We start from the raw sequence: 6,086 nt of genomic DNA, 5'->3' as shown, positions 1-6,086 counted from the left end.
AAGCTCCAGTAGATTGTTTTAAGGAGTAAAAAATGATGCTCCTTTTGAGGCCTGGCCTCCTCAAAATTGTGGTTTTCGTTTTCCTTATAATGATGAATATTGAGATCGCCGTGCTGTCTATCTAATCGCCACCTGCCACTCTGTATGCACTTGATTTCGTTACGACTTGGTGGTGAACAGCTGTGATCTCACTTTTTTACTTTTGCATCCAAGGATAGTTTGCAAAGGACTCTGCATGCATTTGAATTATTTTCTATTTTAAAATGGGGCAGTTGCATGGAACTTCTGCACCATTGGTTGAATATATAATGATATGTGATGTTTATTTTTTTCCGGTCGAAATGTTAAACCAACTTAATGCCCTAGTTTTTAGGTTGTAATGGACTTAGCAACCATTTTGTTAATTGCATAATCATGTAATACTCAATACTCAATTGTCACCCTTGTTTGTTAGGTCCATATTCTTACTTGTTCCATTGGGCTATTTTTGCTCTAGCTGATTTTTCCAATCTGTTCTTAATTTTCTATTGTATACTGGAGACACTCTCTTTGGGGTAGGGAACATATTCAATATACCAGGGACCAGCTGCTGCAGTTGGGAGAAGTATTCTTACCACATTGTTCCTTTGTTTTATTCTCAGTAATAAATATTCGGTTGGAGTTTGAAATATTTCAAAGTGTTGACAATGGCGAAATAGGTTTTACATTAAATACATCTTGTGTATTTAAGATGAGTATTGATCATTTGTCCCAGTATCAATCTTGATACTTGTGAAAATTGTATGATACAACTCAGTCACTTTCAGGTGAAGTGGTATACAATTTATGTCGTCTGTTGTACACTTGAATAGGATTGGATTTTTTATTTTAGCTAGATTAGATAGTAACTATTCTGTTCATGGTAGGAAGAAGCATAGTTCAGAAATTTGTTCTTTTATTTATCTGGCAGATTATCTACCAGACTAGCATATCTGTTGTTTACTTGATTGTGATTCACGGTTAAGAATCAAGACTCTTTTCTTTTGCTATTGAACTTCTTCATGTGGACTGTCTCGGACTGTGAAAATGTGTGTAGTTAGCCACCAGAAAAGGATGATTTTTGAAACTTCTGTTAAAGCTTTGAATGTATCTGATTGGGCTGTTTATCTTGGGGGTGGTCAGCATTGCAGAAAACATTCTGAAAGTCAAAAGAGAAGTTGAAGCTGAATTTTTTGGTGAAGATCCAAGCTGGAGTCACGTGGGAATCCTCTTGTCCTGTTATTGCCCTGGTTCTTTTTATAAACTCTTGTAGCTGTATTTTTGTTAGAAGTTCTTGTCATCTCTTAAGCTATCTCTCTTTGGAGCAGAAAGCATTAACAGAAGCCAACGATGCAAAAGTTGAAGATAATACATTGTTTAAAGATGGTCAAGATGAAGAGGCATTGTCTAAGTATGATATTGCTTTACCAGCTGTGTCCAGTATATCCAAATCTGTTGAATTACGGTCAGTATGCCATACAAATCATGCTGCATGTTAAATAAACTGGTAAGCTTTCATCTTGCTGAGTTGATACATGGCAAAATTGTACTTTTTGCATGTATTTCTTGAAAAGTTGCTCTTTAACTTTCTCTATATCTATGAGTTGGAATGCAGTTTTGAATGTTGTAATTGATTAGTATGGGTTGATCTTGGGTATCATTTGGCTGAGTAGTAAAACATAAAGATTGTGTTATAAAAAACTCTCTCTGCGAGAGCATTTGATGGAACTTGAGGCAAATTCTAAAAATAATATTGTAATAAAACATGTACATAGTTCATGTCTGAAACAAAGACTTTTTTTTTTTTTTTGTTAAAGAGACAAGTGGATATTATTGCAACTGCATTGTTGTGAAAATTGTGAATGTTTAATTTAGTCTTTTTACATGATTATAGGTTTCCTTGAAGTTTCTTGACTGGTGACATTGTTATCTAGATATGGTCACATGAAGGCTGAATTTGAGTTATTATAAAGAAGATATATTGGCTCTGATAGTGATAAACGGCTAATACTCATTTTGTCTACACCTCTTCTTGCCAGATCTAAATAGACCTCGCTTTTATTATTGTTCCAATTACATTGGACAGCTGATAGATTTGAATCTTGACGAGTAGGAAAGTTGGCCATGGCAACGTGCTATGCCTTAATCTGTATGTAATCTCCTTAATGTGTCAATGGTGAACATGGAAGAAAGTCTGTTAGCTATGTCCAAATAAGGTTCCTCGAAGATCTGTTTTCATCAATCTGAGCTGTATCCCTTTCAATTTGATTTGAACTATCAAATTTGGATATCAATTCTCTTCAGCTCATAGGGGCAGACAAGATGTGCTTATCCTTAATCTTTGGAGAAGCGAAGGTACTTATCTTAGTATTTAGAATTTTTCCTAAAACTATAATTTGTTGTCCATTAACAAGATGTACTTATCCTTTATCTTTGGAGAAGAGAAGGTACTTATCTTAGTATTTAGAATTTTTCCTAAAGCTATAATTTGTTGTCCATTAAAGTATTCTTTTCCCATTCTTTTCCCTGTGTTGGAGAGGACCCATACACTTAGCCTCCTCACTAAGCATCTTGGTGGTGGTTGCCGTTACAGCAGCCTCCATTATCTGTTGCTAATACCTGTTGGCTGATTGGCAAATAACTCCTAATGTGATATCATTATTTATATGCATTGTTATACATATGTCATGCATTGGTAAGTTTTTGACTGGATTTTGATGAAGTTCTTTTTGGTGGTTTGTTTTACAGAAAAAAAATATGATGATGGTATTAAAGAATGCACAAAAGCATTGGAGCTAAACCTTAACTACATAAGTGTTTTGCTAAGAAGAGCAGAGGTGTATGAAAAGTTGTAACAATTTGAAGAGACTATAGCAGGTATGTCGGTGTAAGAATTTGAATATTTTACTGTCATTGAGCAGCTGCTGGCAACTTCTAGCACAAACTTGTGCTTATAAGAAGACTAATCTATGATTTGTGGTGGCTTTATTATATGTGTAATGGCTGCAATCTTGCTTGTTCTCTCTCTCTCTCTCTCTCTCTCTCTGTCTCTCTCTCTTTCTCACACACACAAAAGCACACACACACGCAAAGCCAATGGCATTCATTAATCTTCTCATATAGTCCATATGGCTTTTCACAATTTATTGTTTCCTATGCTGGTGTTCATTACAATATGCAGATATGACAAAGGTTTTGGAAGTTGACCCATCATATGATCAAGCTAGAAGACAGATTGTTCGCTTGAAGCCATTAGCAGATGAAAAACGTCAAAAGATGAAGGAAGAAATGATTGTTGACCATTGGTGGTATGAACTTCTTTGGGTAGTTGCTGTTAAATGATTCTTTTTTGCTCTTCACGTGTAAATATAGGAATGCTTCATTTTTGCAAAAGAAAATGTGTTCTAGGGGAGAAGAGTGGAGGAGGAGGAGAGGATCTGGAATTTTTGCAAAAGTAAAAGGAGCTAGTGTGAGCTGAGGTGGCTAGTGCATTCGGAAGATTCTGGAGGAAGGGGAAGGTTAATGTGAGCAGATAAAGCTTTGCTTCAGGTGCTGCTAAAGAATAGATGCTTGTGGAAGTGGACAAACGATTACTGAGATTAGCACAAGGATGGTTTAAGGGAAATGTAAGCACTTCCATATATGTGAACTAGAGTGAAGGTATTTCTTATGGTATGTGTTACTGTGCTTGTGCAATTGAGCGTGCTTTTGTCTGCTTTTCCTTCATAACATTTAGTGCCTGAACAAATTGCATTTAGTTAAGCTGAGGTAGTTCAAGAATGAACTACATTTGTTTCTGTCATCATATCCTGTGATGCGTGTTGAAGTGATGGACTCATTTTGTAGTGAAGTATTTGCAAATTATTAATAGCCTGGCAGTGCTTGAAGTTGTAGAGGGCGAATTTGTTCAAGCTGTTCATGGTTTATCTTTGCTGCATTTGGAGATCATGATTAAATGAGAATAGATTCTTGTACTTTCCTGAACCCAAGGTGTAGATTTTGGAAACCATACTATGCTGATAGAACAACTCCAATCCTTTTGTTTATGTTTTTATTGAACTTCTGATCTTGGTTTGTCTGCATATTTTCAACACGCCTTGTGCAGTTGAGTCACTTTTTCTGAGTTCATTGGCAGCCAACATTATTGTTTGTGACTTTATTCTTACATTCTATGGGTTATATCTGCTTCTCCTATTCCTTTTTCCCTATTTGGCACCTCAAGCAAGGAGAGTTCATTTTGTTGAACCCTGGACAATTGCAGCAAAATCTGCTTAACTTTGTCTGCTTTACTTGGATACGGTTGATGGTGAAAGTATTTTAGGGTATCAATTATTTCCAGTTTATATGTGTGTTCAATTGCATATGATGATATCTCTCACGAAGTTGAATTGTTTACCTTTTGATCAGGTAAGCTGAGGGAAATTGGAAATTGCAATTCTGGTCAATTTGGAATGAGCGCTGACAATTTCAAAGCTGTGAAAGATCCAAACACTGGTTCATATTCTATTCCATTTCAGTGCTAATATCTTTTACAAACTTCACATATATTCTTTAGTTTCTGGAGCTATGGATCAAATGGACTGAAATCTTAAAGAGGATGAAGCACGTTTCCTCACAGTGTTGATCTCAGTCGTATGATTATGTTTTTACATATAACTTGAGAAAAAGAAATTGATGTGGTTTTTTGCCATAATATGTTATAAACAGACTTAAAGTTTCACTTTACTGGAAGTTTCTTATAGTTGCTTTAGTACTTTCCATTTCTTCGTGGTGTTGTCCATGGTTTTGATACTGTTTTGGAGGGCATCTGAAGGTGCAGCATAATTTATGCTATCAACGTCTTTGTCATGATCTGTTCGGAGAGTAGCATAGAAATGTAGAACCTTGCACGCAAACAGGGAGAGAGTCCACCTCCTCTTCCCACCCATCCCAAAAAAGGGTAAATTCTGACTAGATATCATATCATAGCCACACTAAAAGTGTGTAAGCTCGGATGAACACTGAAATGGTCTGGTTACTCCGTAATTTTCATGAACTCTGGGGGTGTTTGTTGGTTGCATGATTTTTGGGCGGCTTGGGGATATGTGGGCGCAGACAGCCTCATTGAATCGGGTGCACACTCCTTCCTTTGCCTTCTCTCTCTCTTCCTTGCTCTTAATTTCAATCCTTGCTCTCTTCTAATTACCACTTTCTTTCCTGCTCTTCTAATTACCGGACCAATTTCTCCCCTTCGCTTGCTTACACCTTGCAGCACAACTCAGGAATCAAGGTAAATCTCTCTCTTCTCCTAGTCACCATCCCTCCTTCCTCCTTCCTCCAGACTCCAGCCCACCACCCTTGCCGCCCCTTGCTATGTTTGTTACCAGCTTTTGTTTCGTGAGATTCGGTTGGACTTGGTTTTTGGAGCTTAATCCCCTCTCATTCCTCTTCCTCTTCTTTGCTTACATAAAATTCTCTCTCTCTCTCTACTACAATGAAATCGTTTATGCTTTTTTTTCTTGTGGATTTTATTTCAGTAGGTTTCCATAAATCAATTTGTACTTTTTTCTTTTTTGCCAACAGTTAATTCTTGAAAAATTGAAACTTGCGGAAGAAAGGCAAATGGAAGGAAGGGACTCACTTTGGTATCTCTGAACAGGTTTATATCAATCACTTTGCCTTACAATTGTCCAAGGTTAAAGGAATTTAGTTTCTTATATTGCAGTTACGAGTACAATGATATATGATGACGTAGTTATATATGGGGCTGTTGATAAAACCATAAAAGTGGGTAAGGCAAACTGCAGTTTAAGCCAAACAATTTAACTGCTTTCAAACATTGTATTCGCCTCAATTAATATACTTGATGAGTAGCTTCAAATTTTTTTTTTTTGGGGTCAAACGGCTCTAAGTTGCTTCATTTGTATATTGTATAGGTATTGTATAAAGCTTCAGTGGCTGCTTTGCTTTATTAGGGTCTAAAGTTGAAGTGGATGTTGCATCATGAGTTTAATGGTCCAATTAAATTTCTTAATTTAAGATTAAATCGTTGCTGGATGTTTATATCTTCTACACCCAAAGGCTGCAAA

The 6,086-nt window shown here is 36.5% G+C and overlaps 1 long non-coding RNA gene across 3 annotated transcripts; it reads left to right on the top strand.

Moving 5' to 3' along the window:
* Positions 1-1,853: 1,853 nt before the first annotated feature.
* LOC113753867 lies at positions 1,854-5,963 on the top strand. 3 transcript variants are annotated; one of them, XR_003465094.1, is made up of 6 exons: positions 1,854-2,373; positions 2,767-2,895; positions 3,200-3,326; positions 3,427-3,644; positions 4,426-5,287; positions 5,581-5,963. It is a non-coding gene; the product is annotated as an uncharacterized LOC113753867 (long non-coding RNA). The 3 variants fall into 3 exon arrangements; XR_003465093.1 differs by having other exon boundaries at positions 3,413-3,644; XR_003465095.1 differs by having other exon boundaries at positions 3,200-3,644.
* Positions 5,964-6,086: the final 123 nt, after the last annotated feature.

The sequence above is a fragment of the Coffea eugenioides genome, chromosome 11, assembly GCF_003713205.1.
Source record: "Coffea eugenioides isolate CCC68of chromosome 11, Ceug_1.0, whole genome shotgun sequence".
Lineage (NCBI taxonomy): Eukaryota > Viridiplantae > Streptophyta > Magnoliopsida > Gentianales > Rubiaceae > Coffea > Coffea eugenioides.
The sequence above is the reverse complement of the archived record's forward strand: the minus strand, read 5'-3'. Positions and strand labels throughout refer to the sequence as shown.